At 44.9% G+C, this 22,555-nt stretch overlaps 1 protein-coding gene across 11 annotated transcripts in view; it reads right to left on the bottom strand.

Moving 5' to 3' along the window:
- Plekhg1 (pleckstrin homology and RhoGEF domain containing G1) overlaps window positions 1-22,555 on the bottom strand; it is a 213,637-nt gene that overhangs the window by 53,168 nt on the left and 137,914 nt on the right. The window lies entirely within an intron of this gene.

The raw sequence follows: 22,555 nt of genomic DNA, 5'->3' as shown, positions 1-22,555 counted from the left end.
ATGTGATTAAAAAATTTAGGGGTCTCAGGGAATAGCTCAGTTGGAATGTGCTTGCTGCGCAAGCGTGAGGACCTGAGTTCAAGCCCTGGCACCCACATGAAAAAACCCACAATGGTGACAACACATGCTTGTTGTAATCCCAATACCGGAAAGACAGAGATGGCTGCATTACTGGTGCTTGCTCATTGGCCAACCAGCCTAGTTCAATTATCCAATCCCAGGCCAATGAGGACCCTGTCTCCAAAACCAAAGCAGACAGAATTCAAAGAACAATGCCCCAGGCTGATGATCTCTTGATTTCACATGTACTGGTCATATACATTTGAAGTTCAGAGAGTGGAAAATCAGAAATAAAAGTTCAAGTGTGATAGAGTTGTTTAAGACAAATTGTTAAGGCATAAAGACATCAGATACTTCCACATAGGACCAGATCCACGGCAACTTGGGGAAGTTTAGAAAGTAAGCATATCACTCACCTTTGTTAAGTGTGTTAAGTTAGATTATTGAACCGCGGGGGAATGGAGGTAATTTTATATGTCTAACACTTAAACAGCTCTTAAACACATCCCGCATTAGTCAGACCCACAGAGGGTTAAGCCAACACGGCCCAGATGCTGCTTGGGTTGCCAAGAGACGGGAAACTGCCTTCTGCTCCTTGTGTGCTCAGGAGTTCATAACTCAATGTTCCCTCTCCCACAACTGCTGAAGAATGGACTCAGTAGGAAACAAGAACAGAATTTAAAAAAAAATGAGAACAGCTGAAATAACGTAAAATAAAAAAATAAAGTCCTCCCTAGGACTGTGCATTGTAGCTCCACTTCCTTCCAAGCACAAGATGTGACCTGCAGGCATTGGCTAGGCGGAGTATGGTACAGCCTTGGGGGAGGGTACATATGCAAAATAGCAGAGAGCACAGCTCCCCTCTGTACCCCAGATTCCAGCAGACCACAGACAGTGCACAGAAGACCCCACTGAAAGAGAAGCTAGGGTTTCGCCTCAGTCAGGTTCTCATTTCCTTTGTCCTTTCCTAAGCCACACTTATTCTCACTCTTGTTGTCCCTTCTGGAGAAAGCAAAGGCTCAATTGTCACTAGCTTCCTAAAGGAGCACAGGCCACTGTTCACACCAAACATGCTTTCATTCTGGTCCCTTTCCTCCTAAAAGTATCACCACATGTGACTCTTATTATCTTTAAAGCAAGCTTTGTTGGTAACTGCTTTTCTTTTCCCGGCTCTCCCTCTCTCCCCCCCTTCCTGGAAGGGAACATCTCATAGGAAATCAGGCTCACAGGGTTTCAGTGTAGCTCGCTGGCATTCCCCCTGCCCCGCCCCCGCAAGCTAAGCTCATTATCACTCACCAGAGGGACAGTGATAAGGAAGTTCTGTAGGCGTAGGGGAGTTAATGTCCAGCCAAGAGCGGCTACACAGGGCTGAACTGAACCAATGTACAGCTGAACAACATGGACAGCCTGCTGTTCATCAGAAAGCACTCACTGAGAGCTAGGTGGACGGTTCAGTAAGCAAAGACACTTGCCATCCATCTGATGATGACCCGAGTACCCCCCACCTCTCCTCCCCGCCCCAGAACCCACATGGTGGAAGGACAGAACCAATTCCCACGAGTTGTCCGCTGACCTGCACACACAGGCTATGGCCGACACTCCTCCCCAAAGAGATGTCAAACAAAATAGATTTATATTTTTGTTAAATTATACATGGTACATAAAAATGATCTAATATTCAACTACAATACATACTTTTTTTAAAAGAGTACCTTAGTAAGGCATTAGCCATTTAAAGAGATTTATTATTTGAATTTGTGTATGAGTATGTTTGCGTGTGTGTGTGTGTACTCCACACAAAGTGTAGGTGCCCAAAGAGCCCAATTGTGTCTGATTCCCCCTAGAGATGAAGTTACAGGCAGTTGTGAACTGCCCAACTTGGGTGCTAGGAATAAAACTTGGGTCCCCTGGAAGAGCAGCAAGTGATATTAACCACTGCGTCACCTTTCCAGATCCTCATTAGACATTTTCAAGGAATACTTGGAATGTCAAATTAAGGAAATTAAATTAGAGACCCTGGCCTATACCGCCACATGAAGCTGAGACAAAACAACAGGGAGGGTGATGGGAAGCTGATGCGCAGGACTGGCTACAGCAGGCTGGGAAGGAAAACCCAGTTACAACCCTGGAAGAATTGCATCTGCTGCTGGAGACGAAGCCTGTGGCTCCCCCTCAACAAATCTCTGGTGGACAGTATTTGCAAACGCTGAGAGTTCATGGCAGAGGGCCTATGTTTTAAAAGTTGCTTGCTTTTCTGACATCGCTGAGAAAAGAGGCCATTAGGAGTCCAGATTTTTGTAGGTCATTCTAGATAACAGATCAAAACGGGATGGCCCTACTCTGACCATAATTAAGTCTCTTAAACAAGGGACATTAACCCTGAACCAGTTCCTGGAAGCGACTGTAGCATGGGCTGCCCTGGCAGCTGTAATCATCTGAAGCCAAAATGAGAGGCTGGAAGCTCAGCCTAATAACAGCTCGCTCTGGGCTCAAATGACAGAGCGAGGACATCAGTGAACTCAAGAGAGCCCATCACTGGCTTCATGTCAGCACCTATGGCTCTCTCGTACGGCTCGTAACCAACCCACAGAAGAGGTCTGTGCTGGAAAGAATTCTTAGCTATGAATTCTTCACTCTGCATTGGGGGCAGGAACAGCAGAGACTCAAAAGGAGAATGTTTTGCCACTCAGTTTCACTTCTGAAATTTAAAAATCTGCTTTAAACTATCCAGTTTTTAAGCGGTTTATGTCCTTAAGATACTCTTCATTGAGTAGTGTGTACATGACTGCTCTCCTCTGGCTTCTTATTTGAAAATATCGAAATCGAGTCTAATCTGGTGCCTGTCAAGGTGTGGGAGTGAACAGGAAGCAGTTGGCAAACCCACAACAATATAAAGTAAACCTGAAGATGCATGTTGACACTTTGATGTGAGTTTGACTGTGTTTCTGTAACTGGTATGTCTTTTAAAATTATTTTTAAAATTTTTATTGTTTTTATTTTATGTGCATGAGTGCTTTGCCTGCATGCATGTCCATGCACCACAGGCAGGCCTGGTGCCCTTGGAGGTCGGAAGAGTACATCTGATCTTCCATGGACCTGGAAGTTGTGGGCTGCCACACAGGTGCCAGGAATGGAACCCGGATCTCTGGCAGAGCGGCCAGTGCTCTTAAACAGTGACTCACCCCTTCAGCCCCACAATTGGCTTATCTTATTCTTCCCTGTTTAATATTTTACAGGAGCATCCATGAGTGACAAAAGCTATAACAGAGCGTACACGCACACATACTCATACAAACATAAAACACATACACATATACACACACAAACATACACACACAGAAACATAGACACACTCACACAAACATACACACACAGAAACATAGACACACTCACACAAACATACACACACAAACACACACAAACACATACACACACAAAATCATATACTCACACAAACATACACACACAAATATATACAAACACACACACAATAGCACATACACAAACATACACACACAAACATACACACACAAACATACACACACAAATATACACACAGAGAATCATATACTCACACAAACATACACACACACAAAAGCACATACACATACACACACATATACAAACATACACACACAAACACACACACACACACACACACACATGACAGTTGGTCTATCCTGGTCTAGATAACCATGCTGCAAAGACACACAAAAAATTGTTGTAGAAAGTTCTATAGAGATCACTGGGACAATGTCTACAAGGTGCTTCAAGACACTGGCTTCCTTAACCTGTCTCTTCTTTGAGATTGTGTTTTAAAATTTTATAACCTGCTTAGCAATTACTAAAGATAAACCACAACGAAGAAAAGATAGTTATTTACACGAAAGACAGCTCGGGGGCCTCCCAATGGCTCAGACCCATATCCTCCTGCACTCTCTTCAGCTTGGCGGCCGTCCCACCATGGAAAGGATGCTAGAAACCTCTTTCCTAATCCTCTTGCTTATCCATCAACCCCCACACAGTGAATTTCTGCGGCACTTTTTGGTCCAGCTCCTGCTGTGAACACTTTGCACCCTACTCATTTGATAGAGCTCTTACAGCTTTCCTTTCTTTTGGTGGTGGTGATGCAACTTTATTTTGGAGAAAGCATAGTCTCCACTTCCCAGAAGCCATCACTGGCCACCACGTGGAATGCGTTGGGCAGCCATTGAAACTAGACTGACCTATATCTGTATATCGATTTACAGCATAAAAGTACACTCAACTCCACTCAGCCAAACCTTTCACCTGCTTTTTCTGAGGGCATTAAGAGTGGATGCCAAGTTCTGTTTTACAAGCTAGAAGTTTACCCACTGAATCATGTAGATTCCTTTCTTTAAGTAGCTGAAAACACAAGTGTCAACAAACAGGTCCTGTACAGTTCTGGCTAAATAACCAATTAGTGTCCAGTAGAGAAGGACCCACATATTCAGTAGAGAAGGGAATCACATGCAAAGGCAGAAGTGGTCAATTCCTGCCAAGGAATTATAACCCTTGGCAGGAGAGGAGACTTTTTAAAGAGACACTTGTGCTACCAGACTACTGAAAAACAATGGATTCCAAAGAACCAAATTTTGGTGGACTTCCACACTGCGGAGAAGAGAAAGCCTGAAGCCTGGGTGCAGCCAGGGGAGGAACTCGCCTCCCAGGAGGTAATCACCCCAAAGCTGGATCAGTGATGGACAGAGACATACCTTGAGCAAGACTCCTTAGTTCTACTTGCCTGCTGCCCTCCATGCTCCCTGGTGGACTAGAGCCATCGGACTCCTTTATCTGTTTTCCTTCCCAATGTCTCCACATTGAATAGGCCTAGTTTCTCAGCTTTTCACTCTGAATTGTTGTCAGTGGAGTTTTTCTGTCCTATCAGTCAGCTCTGTCCTACCAGCCGGCTCCCAAATAATCACACAGATTTATTATTAATTATAAATGCTTGGCTGATAGCTTAGGCTTGAAAATAACTAGCTCTTACATCTTAAGTTAACCATATTTCTTATCTACATTCTACCGTGTGTCAGTACCTTTTTGTCAGCATATTCATCTCCTGCTTCCTCTGCATCTGGCTGGTGACCTGGTGACTCTGACCCTTTTTCCAGCCATTTCCCAGTTTGACTCTCCTTCCTAACTTCTTCCTGCCTACCTATTGATCAGTCAGCTCTTTTATTAAACCAATCAGAAGGCATCTTGGCAAAACCACATCTTCACAATGTATGAAAAGATTATTTCATAGCAACTTGTTTTTTTTAACTGACATACTGGGGGCAGGAAGCTGAGCCTAGTTTGCTAGGGCTGCCAGGGTCTAGAATATCACCTTAAAAACATCAATAACAGGAAGGGAGGCTTCATAAAGGAGAGAGGAGAGTAGCCAAGTCCCTGAAGATGAGTTTTGAAAATAGAGAAAAGAAGAAAGAGACCACAGTATATAGGTAGCTAGAAATGAGGTTCAAGTCAACCAAAGTTAGGTCCCTGAGGGGAAGTGGCCATAGTGGGAAGGATGTTCAGAGTTGAACTTGGCTCCAGAAAGCAAGACTTGTGGAGCCCATTGCTATAAGAAGGTGAGGCCTTGAACTGATGGGAAAATCCTGGAGGCTCTCCCCTGCTGTGCAGATGGTGGTGTTATAGGGATCAGTAACTTAGGAGACCACAGAGGATGGATGCATGATTTATGGTTGGCTTTGGACTCCATTTCCCATTTCCTTGGTAACACTAGAAAAGTAAACACTAACTTTGTCATTCTTCAGCACCTTGGTCAAAATGGTGAAATGAATACCTCCAGCTTTGGGAGGAGACATGACATTCTCATCTACTCCAAAGATTAAACATTACATATTCTTGTCTCCTTTAAGAGTTAATTTAGCTGAGTCTGTTAGTCTCCTGGCCTCAGAGAGGACAATTTCACCTAAAGCCATGCTAAAAGACGGAAGGAATAATCAGTCCTTTAATGAGAATATACATATGTCCTCTGCATTGTGGCCTGATATTGATAATGGTGGCACACACACACACATATGTGATATATACACATGTGCACACACATACACACATACGTACATATATATGCCACCAGTATCAATATCAGTCTGGTCCCTTTCTCAGTCCTAACTTAAAAAAGTGCAACTTTCCCTTTCCCTTCCTTGTATTTCTTTTTCTTTTGGATGCTTGCCAGAAGTCTAAGCATGCCTTCCCAGCTACTCTGGGATTTCCTACTTGTCCTCTGAAGCCCCCTGCCCTCTGTCTGACACACACATCTGGTTCCTGCCCTGCAGTTGTCTGTTGACTTCCATTGCTTAGCATGCTGGCCTAACTCAGATGACTTTCTTCCTCATCTCTGTCTCCTCTCTCCTGGCAGCTGTTGAGATTTATTGCTTGCCTGCCCTGTCCTGTTTTCCTCTCAAACTCTAAGAAAAGTGTCCTGGAGCTTCTTTCCGAGTCTATTTCTAAGTTCTTTTCTTAACAAGCCTAAGAATCCAATAGAAGGAGCTCCAAATTCCCTAGCAATGGTGACAACATCCAGAGGGTACAAGGAGACTGAAGAACGCTCCAGCATCAGTTCTCAGAATACAACCACAGGGAGGCTGGTTAGACCAGAGCAGCCACATAAGGGAGCACAGAGCATGGCCTGAACCTGAGAGGGGTTGAGAGGAGGGGCATTTAGGAGGTGGTGAGGGAAGGGAGCGGGTCCAATGAGAGGGGTGGTTTGAGCAACTAATTGCTGGGTTTCAAGACGAGGAAGTCTAGGGTTCCTTCTAGCCCTCCTCATTTTGTCTCTGAGGAGGAACATGCAGTTCTACCAGCCCCCCACAGGAAATGTTATTGTCCACTGAGGCAGCAGGTGGGCTTAAAGGCACTCAGTACACAGGACCCTTGGTTTCCTCTTTTGTTGGGCCATAGCAGGGAAGCGACTGGGCTAGGATCCTATGCAATTGCTATCTTCTGTTTCCCCTTTGACTTTTTCCTAAGTGGTGGGCCTGTGGAGCCATAGTAGGGCGGTCACAGGCTCGTCTGGCAGGCTGTGGGTTTTCCCAAACCAAGGTGAAATAGTCACTACTGACATCTGAGGATTTGTGGTGAACAGAGACAAGGCTTTCGACCAACCTTATATAGATAGTCGGGCTTCGTATGCCTCAACCTTGTACTCTGCTCTGAACAGGGCGTCTATTTCATAGCCACTGTCCTCTGCACAGAATGCCTGGAGATGGCTACGTCCGCTAGCCTGATAGACTGGCTTAGCATCACAGGCCTCTGACTGAACCTCCGCATGGTCACCTTCGCTCTCTATCCCTAAGGGAATGGAACAGCGGGTAGTGTTAATCTGGAGATAAAGATAACACAGCAGCCCTGGACACGCTAAGGTTATGATGATGGATGATGCTGACATCTCCAAGAAATCCCCAGGACTGGTGTTACCTGTGAGCAGTTGGCTAAGAGGGCTCTGGCCCATCTATGAAGATTTGGGGTCCATCTTAGGGGCTGTTGACAGAGAGCTGGAGCTAGCACCTGTCCTGTGTTTCAGGGACAGAGCCCGCTTATGAAAACATGATTTTAGGGACTCTCAGGGCTAGCACTCTCCAACCTCAGTAGACCAGCAGTGTACACTAGCAGGAAAGAGCAACTCAGGAGTCCTCTATCCTAACAGGAGCATGGAACAGCTCCTCAAAATAGAGGCTAAGCAAGGAGTGTCAGAGATGCAAGACTTTGGGTATTTCAGAATACAATGCCCACCCTGACGGAGATCAGGCCCTGAGCCAAGGTGAGGAGAAGGGGATCCCCTGGATTTGAAGCACAAACCTGCCATGATGCCCCTCACCTCTCCCAGAAACAATCTCAGGAAAGTTGGGCAGGAATGAATGTCTAACTCCAATGCTAGAAGAAGATATTGACCATTTGGAAGAGGGGTAATAGAGTAGTGTTAGATCTGAGATATTTGGCTGTAGAAGAAGGGATATAGGAACAACATGGAGACAATGCTATCTCAAGTCTATGGCATGAAGCTTCACATCCACAGAGACTAGCATGAGAAGTGCCATGGACACACACACTGGACACCACAAGGATCTTTTCTGTATCTCTGAAGGAAGCGGGGTGGGGGAGAAGAAAAGAAGAAAGAAGGAGGAGGAAGAGAAAGAAGAAGAAGGGAGGGGAGGAAGAGGGGGAAGAGGAGAAAGAAAAAAAGGAAAGAAGAAAGAAGAGAAGAGAAGAGACGAGAAGAGAGGGATTAAAAACAGAAGAGAAAGAGAGGGAAACCATACAGCAAGAAGGAAACTAAAAAGACAAAATGGAGAGGTGGAAAGAAGAGAAAGGGGAAAGAGCGACAGGGTGGGGGTGGGACTCCCACCCAGCATTAGAGTCAGGGGCAGCCCCGCAGCTGACATGAGGTCAGGTCTCACTTCAGGTTTCTTAATCTGTCATACAGAGGCTGGTCCCATTGACAATGTGGGGATGTCTGCTAAGGACTCGGGGATGTTTTGATAAAGGAGTAATAAACCCAGAGGTTTCAGCCTCATTTACTTTCTATACCGTTTTCAATACATGAAACCAGTGAAAAAATGCAAGGAATGGCCCTCTAGTCAAGCTGTGACAAATGACACTTGTGCTTGCTCAGGGCTCTCTATTGTCTCCCTTCCTCCCTCTGAACAAGGTCGTTAAGATTTCTTCACAGGGAGGAGACAAGACACTAGACCTGTTGGGACTGGGAGGGGGGAGGAGGGGAAGGGGAGAAGTGGAGGGCCGGCTGACAGCTCTCCCCAGAAGGAGAAGCCTGGGGAAGGAGGAGGAAGCATGGATTTTGTTAAAAGCTGACCCTTTGAGTAAAAAGACAAGCACTACAGCTGGGAATGTTTGGGTTGGTCTCCTAAAGGCTTTACACAGAACAGAGTCCACGGAGGAGAGGTCTATAAAAATTGATTCAGTTATTCATCCTTTTGTGCAGTTTTTGAGTCATGGTTTTGCTAACGGCCCAGGCTGGCCTGGGACTTTCAATTCTCTCACCTCAGCCTCCCTAGTAGCTCCTATCACAGACACAATGTGCTGCTGATTCTGCCTAATAGGTTAAGAGTTCTTAGTGTTCGGGGTGGTTATCTTTTCCTGCACTTTTCGTGACCATTGTAGATATCCCTAGAGCTCACTGGCCGGCCAGTCTACTGGAATCCACATACCTTAGGTTCAGGAAAACACCCTGTCTCAAAAAACGGGCTGAAGAGTGATAGAGGAAGACAGTGATGCTGACCTCTGGCCTCTGCACACATGTGCAAACACATGTATGTACTCTCCTTCCCACATGCACACATGTGAACATGTAAACACCTCTATCCTAAAATAGGCTTCAAGTTTCCCAAGGTCATCGGCCACCTTCTCATGTGTAGAAGCTCTTGTGAAATAAGGGTGGACACATGGCACCCTGCAGAAGTGCTGTTGAGGAGCCAACTCCTCTTTCCTCCTTACCTACAACCTTCTATTCCTTTAATCATATCAGGATTTTCAGCTACCGAGGAGTGAACAACAGAACAGAACAGAACAGAACAAAACAGGAAAGCATTTCTAAGGCAGATCTATATGCTTTTGGATAGAGTTTAATAGAACATTAAAGAAACCTTCAAGGTGGGCTGTGGAGGGCCGCAACCACATTCTCCATTGCTTCAAGGAATAAAGGTAGAGATTGACCTCTGTGACCTCGAGGTGTGGCAGTACACGCCTTTAGTCCTGATGCCTGGGAGGCAGAGGCAGATTGACCTCTGTGACCTCAAGGCGTGGTAGTACACGCCTTTGGTCCCAATGCCTGGGAGGCAGAGACAGGCAGATCTCTGTGAGTTCAAGGTGTTGTAGCACACGCCTTTAATCCCAGCGCATGTGCTTGGTAACTCTCTACCGCTGCATCCCTGCCTACTTCCGAGGCATCATCTGGGATAATGGGCAGCAGACCAATCCAAGAGTGACACGTCAGAAGCGAGGACTGTTTCCTTTATAAGGGCTGGGTTCCCCTCATTCTGGGTCTCCGCTTTGGAAGCTGATGCTCTCCCTCTCAAGACGCATTAAAGCTTTACTGCAGAAGAATCCTAAGTGCCGCGTCGTTCTTGCTGGTGAGGCCGAGTGCGGGACAGTGGGCTACCAGAATGTCTACTTGAATCCCCTAGGTAAAGGCACGGAACCCAGCTCCCTGTGGACACTGACCAGATTGGTACAAGAAGAAATCTGTAGGAGGTTGCCGTCTGGGACATGCTTCCAGCCCTACTCACCTTCAGATCAGCCCAGAATGGAGTCACCCCTGCTAGACACCAGTTTCCAATAAACCAGGAGATCCCCAACATGCATGATACATGCTAGTCTCCTTATTTTAAACCCGTGAGGACAGTAACTTTTGACAAGCTTTTGTCCTTGTTTCTGCTTTCCTCAGCCTTTTCTGTCTATAAAACTTCATCAGCTTAGCTCATCAGGTCACACGTCCCATTTTATAGAATAAGGTGGTGTTTGGTTCTCAAGTACAAGTCAAAACCAATTAACAGCCTCAAAACAAATTTGGTGTATTTTGCCCTTTGTCACAGGTAAGCAGGGAGCTAAGTAACTGTTCTCTTGTGATTTGTTCTTTTTTTGTTTTTGAGACAGGGTTTCTTCGCATAGCCCTGACTGTCCTAGAACTTGATTTGTAGATCAGGCTGGCCTTGAACTTGCAGAGATCTACCTCCCTCTGCTTCCCAAGTGCTGGGATTAAAGGCGTGTATCACCACTGCCCGGCCTCATTCATCCTTCTTGTGTCTTTCTTCCTCCATTTCTTCTCCTTATTTCTTCGTTACTTAGTTGATTTCACATACCATTTTAAAAAACTTGCTTTTGACTTTCCTACTACCAAACTAGGAAAGAAAACAGACAGAGGCAATTAGAAAAGGCTACGTCCTCAAAGGAAAAAATGTGGATGCCTAAGGACATTTTGGATGCATGAGAGACGTTGGCAATTCTTTTAAGTACCTGAAAATGAGAAGCCAATTCATCTCCATCACAAGCAGAGAATGACTGGTACTATTTGAATCATGGTACTTAGGGAAAACCAAACAAATCCTAAAGAGGTTTTTATATGGTGGAAAAATTAAACATCAGTAAAATTAGGGTATATTATTAGATAATTAGGATCTAGCTCCCCTTCATGGCTATCCATTATTTCATTATTGTTCTCGATTTACTGCTAGGTACCGACTCTCTTCTTTATCAACATCGTCTCATTGAGTCTGCACCACACCCTCAGCTGTTATTGATTCCCTTTCTCTGGAAGCATAGAAAGTTCCCGTCATTCTTCCGGGTTCATTCAGAGAATAAGTTACAAAGTGTATGTACACCTGGACCTGCAGTTCAGCCAAGCATTGAAGCCCTGCATCCCACGTAAAAGGCTTTACTCTTTAACACTTATCTTTAAAAATGGGGGAGGGACATTTGTCACTGGTTTATTCTAGGGGTCAAATGTAGCTTTACTTGGAATCTATCAAACACAACCACCCTTCCTTACCTGGCAGCTACCCTGTGCCAGGACCACTGCAGGCTACACCTGAAGCCCCTACCGCTCCCATTTCACACCCAACTCTTGGCTGTCAGCTGTTTGCCCACATTCCTTCCTGGTGTGGTTTCTCATCAGCTAATCTCCACTATATCTGCTTCCCGCCCCCTGTCACCAACATCCAGACTCTACTGTGTCTCCTGACCTGCTTATACATCAATTTCCTTTCTTCTCATTAATGTCTGCTCTCAACTCCTTTAGGATACACAGCTGCTTCTGCCTGCCGCCTACAGTTTCAGTACCGTGCTAATTTTAAAGTCTCAAACAAACAAGCCCAAAAGAAACCAAACCAGTTCCATGGTAAGAGTCATATACACATATTCTCATCCACTGCAGCTCCCCCCCGTGAGTTCTGAGTCTCGTTTTGCTACATGAATGGATGGTTTAAAAACTTCACTAGCCAGAAAAATGACTAGTGATTTCAGAAGCCCAAACACACCTAGGTCATCCATCCGATAATGACCACAGCCTATCCAGAAATTAATTTTAGGAACTTTGAAATAGAGACCAGGTAACGGCCCATTCAAACAGGTATGCCTTTCCCACACAGACACTGCCAATACCACTTAACTTAAATTAGACAGTGGCAAATCATATCAGCTACTTGATAAATTAAAGCACCCCCCTCCAACTAGCCTACAAAGCCTGTAAGAGCCACACGGCTAATTCTCCTAGCGTGCATTCTCAGGGCTCATCCAGTGCAGAAGAAACAGCTTTAAAGACAAAGCCTTGTGTTGTTAGTGCCGAATTTCTTGGAACTCTGACCCAGACACAAAATGGGTTTCAATTGGCCACCAAGGTAGGGGCTATCTGGATAGAATTTTCTAGAGAGATGAAAAAGGTGGAGGAGGAGAGCTCAGTTTTCCATTTACCGAGTCACACAGATGGGTAGCAGGGCTCTTGGTGTCTTCCCGTCTGCTACCACAGAGGTTGGTAGCAAGCACTGTAGCGCCATTGTTGGCACCGGTAGCAGAGGAGCACATGGAAGCAGAGCTTAGTACACACCTCAGCGTGCAAGTACAGTTTGTTTGCTTCTGAACCAAAAGTGGCTCTATCTTCCTTCCCTCACAGTGCTTTTGTGGAAGAAACCGAGAACCAGAAGGCCACCCTGGAGCTACTGCCACTGGCCAGTGCGTGCAGAATATCTGGTGCCAGACACCTAGCATAGGGCTGGGGTGGTCAGCCATGGAAGGCCTGGCTTTGTAGGGTTCCCTCTAAAGAGCAAAAGCAATGGAGTCTTGAAAAGAGGTCAATAAACCACCATTCTCCAGAGCTCAGAAGGGCATGACTGGCAGGCTGGTATACTAGCCTCATATTGTACCTGGAACCCATCTGGAGGAAGATCTTCCAAGATGAGCCCTGCCGCTGGCCTCAAGCGGCACACTCTGTCCTCACATAAACCTGCCTCCTTACAAGAGGCAGAAACTGCAATTCTGTGAAAAGTGCACTGTCTACTTTTGTTCAGATCATGAAGGTAGAGCTGGGAATATAGCTAACTGGTAGAGCATTTACCTAGCACCCACGAGGAGGTCCTGGGTTCAAACCTCAGCAGTACAAACAGACAACAAATTGCTGCTATAGCTATCCATATATTCTTTAAAAATATTACCTATGCAAACCTTGTCCTGTGAGTGCAGCCACTCGCCAATCTCATCGTCTCTTTGTCTACCATCCTGTCTCTCTAAGCTCTGAGTAAGAAGAGGCCTGTAGGCAAGTATGTGGGACACTATTTTTTATCATTTAATGATTTATATGGGAAGGCCCAGACGGTAGAGACAGTACCGCCACTGGACAGGTATTCCTGGGAGCTACAGAAAGGCACGGTCCTCAATGCTCTCTGCTCCAGTTTCGGCTTCCAGCTTCCTGCTTGCGTCCCTGCCCTGACTTTGCTTGCTTTTATTTCTGGGGTCTCTCTCAGCACTAAGGAGGAAACAAGCTAAACACCTAGCTAGCTCATTCTTCCGCGGCCCTTTGTGTCTGTGCATCTGGGGCTATCCTGTTAGTGATTGCAGGATATTCCTCGCGTCTTCCTAGGGCGCCCGCTCTCACACAGCAGAGGTGGGGGACTGCGCTCCAGGCTGTCCCTCATGAGGGGCAGAAGGAGTCTCTGCAATGTGAGCATCTGCTACCAGGGTAAAGACAGCCAGAAAGGCAAGGGTTAAGGAAGGCCTGTCACTCTCTTTCGGAGGCAGGAGCAGCCTAGAATTTCAACCCAGCTCAGCATTCCTCCGGTGCCCCCTCTTTTGTCACAGGGGCCAGTTCTTACAACACCATCTCTGGAAGATGACAAAGACCCTGAGACCGGCTTCTCCTTTTTAACTCTTTCCCCACACTGGATGAACTCCTGCCTCAGTGCAGAAAAGAAATGCTTTTCTAATCAAAAGCAGATTAACCTCACCCTTTGCAACAGCATTGTCCAGGCCTTAAAACAGACCCCAGGGGGAGTGATTTATCCCCGGCTTTGTGCAAAAACAAAAGGGGCCCTCTGCATGGCGACTCCGCATTCATTTCATTGTAGGCCAACTCACAAGCCCCGCCTTACTCTCATCCCACAGACTGATTGCTGGTAGTCTGAGTGCAGGCTAAGGGGCAAGGCCTGCTCCCAAACAGAAGAGACACTGGTAGCTTTTCTTGATGCAGAAAGAGACTTTTTGAACCCCTGAGCAAGCTTCAGTAATTCTCTGATTAGAAAACAACTAGTTTTATTTTCATGACAAATGGCTATTTGAAATTAGTTCCACGGATTAATAACAACGCAAGGACTTTGCGGGTAATGGCTCCACATCAGCCCGGCAGAAGGCCTAATCTACAATAACAGGGCACAGTTTATCTGTGTTAATTAAAAATAACAAAAGGAAATATTTTAAAGTATAAAGAATGGCCTCTCCCAGCATGCGTGTGCGCGGCACACACGCACGCACGCACGCACGCAACGCACACCCTGAAAGCAGTTTAGGGAAAAAACTTAGCTGCATCCCTTCTCCATTCCTTTGTGACCTCTTTTTGAACAGGTTTCTGTACAGATTAGTTTGATAAAGCCTCTACAGCATGCTCTGGGCTTTTTTTTCTTATTAGTGAGGCCTGCAGCTTTCCCCATTCTCACTCACTGTGTGTCTGTCACTGCCAGAGTCCCCTCTCCCTTCCTTATAGGGATTGTTGTTTTTTGTTTGTTTGTTTGTTTGTTTTACTTTTTATGAGTTACGATTTCATTTTTGGTGTTGGATGAGTGCACAAAAATATATTGATCTCAAAGATCTCACCTCTAGACCGAGAACTTGCTGAGAAAGGGAGAACTGGCCTTGCCCAGCAAAGAGGAGGCCCCTGACTGGTTATCTGACAGAAAGTCCTGAGACCATATATTCATGAACAGCAAGAATGGACTCAGCAGGTTGTACTTATACATTTGTCTGTCTGTCTGTCTCTCTGTCTGCATATATGTATGCATACTCTGAGATTACAGCAGAATGTGGGACGACTTCCTCTGTCATTCTAATTGTCATTACCAATCACTGAACTGGAAGCTTGCTATTTCAGCTCTGCTGGCTGGGGACAGAGCCCTCGGGATCTGACTGTCTCCATTTCCCAGTGCTGGGGTTACAGACACATGCAGTCATGCCTGGCTTTCCTTCCTTCCCTTCCTTCCCTTCCTTCCTTCCTTCCTTCCTTCCTTCCTTCCTTCCTTCCTTCCTTCCTTCCTTCCTTCCTTCCTTCCTCCCTCTTCCCCTCTCCCCCCGCCCCCTCCAGTGTGGGTTCTGTGATTCTGGGCCCCATGATAGCAGAGCAGCCACTCTTACGCACTGAGCCACCTCGGTCTCTGGAGTTACTGTTGGTCTGGTCCAGAGTTCTGGCTGGGATGGGAACAAAGTTCTGGAAATGGACAATAGTATGGTGACGACTTAAAAAGTTAATTAAAGAGCCTCATTTTGTTTATGAAAGATAAACATCAGGCAACATATTTTCGATGCTGCAGCCATTACAGTATGACCACTTCTTGCTAGTTAGATTTATCAGAAAGGGGGCTGAATTGACGGCAGTAGTTACTACTTTTACTGTTTTTACAGAGGACCCGGGCTTGGTTCCCAGCACGCACATGGTGGTTCATGACCATTCATAACTCTGGTTCCAGGGGACCTGACACATTGGTTTGACCTCCTTGGGCGCCAGGCACACATGCATGTGGTACACACACATGTACATATAAATGCATGCAAAACACTCATACATATAAAATAAAATAAATAATGCTTGAAAGCTTTAGTTTTGTCTGAACTTTAGTTCACTAATAAAGTTCATCAGTGTGATTGAGATGAGTTTGCACCCATTCCATAGAGTCTAACTTTAGTCTTTTGAGGAAGTCTTTCCCCTGGCTTGTTGGCACTGGCACACCTACCTCATCTTACCCCTCTACTTGCCGTAGGCTATGAAACCAAGTAATTAAGCTTATTTTAGACATGTAGGGTAAATAGGCTCTTAGTGACAGCCTGGGCCTCTTGGGTAAAGACACAGGGTTTACTGTCTAGTGTTTGAAATATCTATTTTGGCAGCTCAAAAGACACATTTGTGTCTGGGCTGCATTCTTGAGAGCTGAGGCTGGTGGGGATGCGATTGCCAGTCATCTGTAGATGGGGGCTTTCTGAATTAGACTCATTTATAGAGAAAGAAGCTGACATCAGACTGACCATTTGTTTCTGGACACACAGCTGATTGTCACATGAGCCCGGAGTCCAGACCAGGAGCTTTGTCCATTAAATCAACCCCAGTTCGACTCAGCCCAAATTAAAATCTGAAGGGCAAGATCCATTCCACTACGAAAACCTTTGGCTATGTTAGAAATGAATCCCAATTCCATGTAGGTATGTAAGGTATGCTCAGAAGTACAGCATGCTATATGTATCTTGCAATTAAAAGACACTTTGAATTTATTTTTAATTAGGTGTGTGTGTGTGTGTGTAGGCATGTACACATGGATGAAGGTTCTCTGGGAGGACAGAAGTGAAAATTGAATCGGCTAGAGTTGTAAGCTGTCTGATGTGGGTGCTAGTAACCAAATCTGAGTCCTCGTGGAGAGCACTATATGCTTTTAACCACCAAGCCATCTCCCCAGCCCAGATAACATTATCTTTCTAAAGTAAAAATTTAAGAGTCAGTGAAATGGTTCAGAACATAAAAGTACTGCTGCCAAGACCCGATGGCCTGAGTTTGCTTGATTCCTGGGACCTAAAGGAGAGAACTGTAAGTTGTCTTATGACCTCTACACATGTGATATGACACACAGACACATGAACACACACACACACACACACACACACACAGTTAAGATAATTTTCTTTTTTAAATTCTTTTTCTTTTCTTTGTTTTTTTCTTTTCTTTTTTTTCTTTTTTGGTTTTTCAAGACAGGGTTTTTCTGTATCTTGGCTGTGCTGGGACTTGCTCTGTCGATCAAGCTGGCCTCAAACTCATAAAGGTCTTCCTCCTCTGCCTCCCAAGTGCTGGGATTAAAGGCTTGCACCACCACTGTCCAGCCAAGATAATTTTCTTAACTAAAACTTTGATATAGATATACAGGTCTGCCGACATTATAACCCTTTAAAATCTACCAGAAATGATTGGCTTCGTACAAGAGCTAATTGCATGAATAATCATTTAATGAGAATAATGACTCTCCCTAAGATGTTGATTGTTTTCTTAGTGCTATAGCCTTGGACACGAAGGATTCCAAACTCTCCGTTCCATTTCTTTCAGGTGAAAAAAAACTTTTAAAATTCTTGGGAACCTGTGCTTTTCATTGGGAAATGGCAACGCAAAGGTTTGGATTCAGTGCTGGGAGCTTTGAAAGCCCAGACTTTCATCATTTTGTTCCATCCCAGGAGGATAAGAGGGTGAATGATGCTGCCTTTAAAAGCTACTGTTTGCTTTATAACAACAACAACAACAACAACAACAACAACAACAACAGTCTCCCTAGGACCATGGACCTCTATGTTGAATGACTGAAGGGATATGGGGGGCAGTGAGGAAAACCTTCCTCTGCCCCACAAAAGCAATTCCATCAGCCTAGGTTGCAGTCAGGGCTGGCCAGGAGCTGCCATGTTCCCAGGGTCTCCCCCAGCAGCCTCTGCTCTAGAAACTCCCTGCTTAGGTTTCTGTTACTCCTCCAAACCAGATTTCTCAAGTGATAGCTTTTAATTGCTCAAATAATAGCCCCTTTGAACTGTTTATAAGGGCTTACCACCCCAGGCACAAAACTACCTGATGACCGGTAATTGTCTGTTTCTCATGAGGGGTCATTATGTTTGATTAATTCCTAGTTTTGAAGTAGGAACTTTCTCTATGTGGATGAACACAAAGTCAGCTTTGAGCATTCTGGATGGTTTGAATGGGAGTACCTTTACATATCCTATCAGTAGCCTTCCTGTCCTTGTTTTGCTTTAAATAGGATTGTGAGACAGTTCTCACCTGGAATAGAGGTGTGTAAAATAGGCCTCCAGAGGGACCAACTCGTTTGCCAACGGCATGTGTGACAAACCCAGGAAGACCTGTTCTTGTAGGAGAGGGAAAGGTGACTTTTCACCTCAAAGATGACCTGTACTAGAATTATTGGGGGGAAGGGTAAGTTGGGGATGCTTTTGCCTTACTCCAAGATGGACATGACTCTGACTTTTGCGAATTCCTTCAACTTACTCTCTGGATTTGCTCACTAAAGACAGGCAATGATACAAACTCTTTCTTTCCCACATGCCCAAGCTCTACAATTTCTTCGTTTTGTTTTGTGAAAGTCTGAGGCACAGAGAACTAAGTTAGAAAAGCTTCCTGGAGGCCTCATTCATGAGTTTTTGTGAGGCCTCACCTTAACTGGCATCTGCCAGGCATCCATCAGTGCTGCTGGTTTGTTTTCTTCCACTTGTTTTGAAGTGGCTCTGCTCTGCCGCACCTCCCCTACCATGGTGGACACCGTGAGCCCAAATACACAGTTTCTCCCTTTTTCCTTTCCTTAGGTATTTGGGTCACACACACAAGCCACTGGACTATTTTTATTTATATTTTAGCATTAAAAATGATTTTAGCAGGTCTAGTTAAGACGCTGAGTAGAATGATGTCATTGGCCTTAAATGGCAAAATAATCTTTGCAGAGAGGGGAGACACTGAGAGCCACGAGCACAGTTAATACAGAAGCACACAGCCGACAGGCTGTAAACAGGCAAAGCTGCCGTGGTCTGCGCTGTGGAGTGGGGTGCTTGGCCATTTCATTGTCTTCAGGCCTTCTCTTTATCTGGGTAAACTCGGCTCCACAATTCATTTTACCAGGTGCAGGCAACACATTTTATTTGGTAGGCACATCTGGCCAGAGGAAATGTTTCCCAATTGTGGTTTGGCTTGTGTACAACATAATCTCCTGAAATTTAGGCTAAGTTAGGATATCCCAAAGAATAAGTAGGTCATTTTTGACAGGACCCTTGTTCGGTAAATATGAATGTGTGTTCCTGTGTATCGTGTGTTCAAGAACGATTAGACTTTAGCTTAAAACCTCAAGCTTCCCTTTCGTCTAGTTCTAGAAGAAAGGCAGGAACACAGACCATGAAGGCACAGCTCACCTGGCCACCAGCTACCATCACCTTAGTCTTTATTCTCTTTCCACGGCAGGCCTTTCTCCTCCATCATAGCTAAAGTTGAAGCTCTCTGTCCTTAGAGCTGGCCGTATCTTTCTCCTGTGTTTCTGATTTTTCATTCTTTCCCTTGCTTCCTTTGTTTCTCGCCTTTTCACATACGAGGTGGGGGGCCTGGGAATCTGGTGGCTTCCACAGTCAACGTCAGCATTTTATTTTCCAAGGTCACAAATCAGATTTGTGATAGTATATGTTTAATTATCTATCTAGTTATATACATAACTATGCATAAACCATGCATATATTATAATGGTGTATGAACTAGTTATAGGTACTATAACTAGTTGTATATATTGTAACTATGTACAAACAATGCCTCCAGTTTTGTTAGCTTCCTTTTTGTAAACGTTCTACTGATGGAGTTTTTAAAATTATGTAAGCACTTGTTGTATGTACTATAACTAGTTATATATATTACAATTATGTATAAATGATGTCTCCAGTTCTGTTAGCCTCCATTTTGTAAACCTTCTACTGATGGAACTTTTGAGTACTGAGTTTAGTTCCCCTATAATGCTCTGTCTCTTTAAGAGACAAGCCATGCCCATTCCCTTCCTGCTTGCAGTCTCAGCCCCACTCTCTCTCTCTTCCTGTCCTGAGCTCTCGGAGAGGCAGCTTCTACCTCTCTCCACACTTCTCCCCTTCTCTCTCTCTCTCCCTTCTTCCCTCCCTCTCCCCTCTCTCTCCCCCTTCTCCCCTTTTCCTTTCCCTCTATAACCCATCTAATAAATGTCCAATTTTATTCTGTATGGTGTGTCTATCTCAGTGCCTCCCATCCACCACCTATCCGTTTGTCGCCATCGGGGACCCCAGCCACCTTCCCTGCCGCATGTTCTCTGGGCCTGGCTCCTTTCCAGTCCCCAGCAGTCCTGGAGACTCGCAGCATCTGTGCCTGCCCACACCATTTGCCCGGGACCAGTCAGCCGCCACATGGCTGGCGACCAGCCACCTTGTTTTGTAGACCTGCTGTGTGGTATCGACCCCGCAGCAAGCTGTCAGGGACCGGCAGCAAATCCATTACAACCCCATTTTTCCATAATTCCTTCTCCCACAAGAGACTTTGCAAGGAGAACGATTTTAAGGAACACATGTATCCTATTATAGCGGAACTGTTAGGCATTTTGAAACTCCTACAGCTTTTTCCCTCTATCACCTGCATTTCCTTTAGTTGGCCTTTAGTTATCCATTACAGGTGTTAAAAAGTCCCATCTATAATCTCTATGCGGTGCATGCATTCTTATAACCAGAGCAGAACAAGGAAGATAGTTCTACGAATCAAATCCTGCCTCTGGACCAGCAGCACCCTGAATAGCTTTAGACTGATCTCAACTACTCATCTGAGCCCCAAGTTTCAAGAAACTCCAGGACTGTGAGAAACTCAAGGGCAAGTTGTCCACTATGTTGAATTCAGTCATTCTTAGAGAGATTCTAGGATGTTATTATATCCATAATATTATGTACCTTAGGGATTATTATGTGATTGTCATCAAATTCTTAAGTAATTTGAAAATCATACCCTGATAAAGGTTAACAACATAAACTATTTCCTGAAAGGCTCTCTACTGTAAAGGTACACGTTGGCTCGGTTTGCTGTGGAATGCGTCCACGATGATGTGGATTTGGCTAGTACCCAGCTTCTCCTTGCACTAGATCAATTTTAACGACCTGTTTTCTCATTGTTTACTTTTTCTTCAAGTACTCACACCCATCAAAATGCCCTTAGCATTGTCTTTAAAAGTAAGGCAGTGTGATATGAAATAAAAGACTCCGATTTCTTAAGGACTTAAGCAATGAGCCAAGAACCTTGAAACTCCCACATACAATTTCGGTAAGTGTTTGCTGTTTGATACATTAGGCCCTTCTGTTCTTTAATTCCCTTCTACCCATAAGGTTTCCATAACACCATCAAGATAAACAGCCTGTGCATTTAAACCAGGCTGTACCAAGTAGCTCTCTTTGTTAGCTTGAAGTATTAATGATGATGAATTCCAAAGAGCTTCAGTGTAAGTTTCATGGATGGGATGGATAGGAAAGCAAAGGGGGGGGTGTGTGTAATTAGGGGTAATAGGAGAAAGTAGAGAGAAAAGAGTCATAGAAAGATACATTGGTTTGAATCTTCTCTGAGTCCTATGGGAAGACCTCATAATATATAATGAGGACCCATACACATACAATCATATTCAATTTATATGCATATAATATATTCAATTTATATATGTGTACAAATTCAATGCCTGATATATGGTAAACAGTTCAGTTGCCACTAAGGTCATTTTTAGGGATTTCTTTGTTGCAAAGACACAGTTTCAGCAATTTCGAAGCAGCAGGTACATGCAGGCTTATAGCTGTGGGGTTCTATTTAGTTGGGACAATAATAGCCTCAGCACACAAGCATTATTGGTACCTCTCCTATTTCTTCCTTATTAGTTTTGGGGGTGGGGGTGGGGGATCGAATGGTGTAGGTTTGCCGGTGAGGCTGTATTTGTTACATATAAAGCACGCAGTGGAGAACACTAGCCGTTGATAAAAATGTGTCCTATCTCCTTTGGGGACACAGCTAGAACGCGTGTCCCGGCCTCCCTTAGAGTCTAGTGAGAGCATTGACAAGGTCCTCCTTCCCACATTAGCTGGCGGTGAGGGGAAGAGAGGGACGCTCATAGTCACTCTGCACTTCTCGAGGTGTTTAGGTCTGAGAGCGAGGCAGGGTAGGGATAAGGGGTCAGACAGTAGTATAGGTGACAATAACAATAGTGAAAAAGGACAGGAACGCATTAAAGCCGATTCTGTGTATGCTACAGTCTGTGAAAACCATTGCTGAACATATAGCGTCTACACAAGCAGGGGATTAGCAGGTTTGCTCCTAAAGGAATCTGGAATGGTTTTAAGAAAGACCCCATGCGCTCATTTTGATGAGAACTCCTAGAAGGCAAAATGAAAAGAAGCATCCATACGAAAGTGCTCAGATGCCACATTAGCGGTGTTGATGAAATCATGCCAAGTACTACAGTGCAAATTCTTTATTAAATCCACCCACAGAATAGGCCTTCACTGAAAAGCTATCCCGTTCCAGGTTCGACAGGCTAGGAGGGAAAGCTTCCATCTAAATGAGCCTCATGAAAAAGCATCAGCATGATCATTGTTGTTTAAGTTAGAGGGAGAGTTACACACCGAGGGCCTAAGCAAGAAAAATGACAGTGAAATCTGCCTTTCTCCTTTGGTAGCTGTGCAGGGCATAGGGCTGATCCGAAGAATA

Source organism: Myodes glareolus, chromosome 1 (assembly GCF_982192425.1).
Source record: "Myodes glareolus chromosome 1, mMyoGla1.1, whole genome shotgun sequence".
Classification (NCBI taxonomy): Eukaryota; Metazoa; Chordata; class Mammalia; order Rodentia; family Cricetidae; genus Myodes; species Myodes glareolus.
Note: the sequence above shows the minus strand (reverse complement) of the source record. Positions and strands in the feature narration are given on the sequence as shown.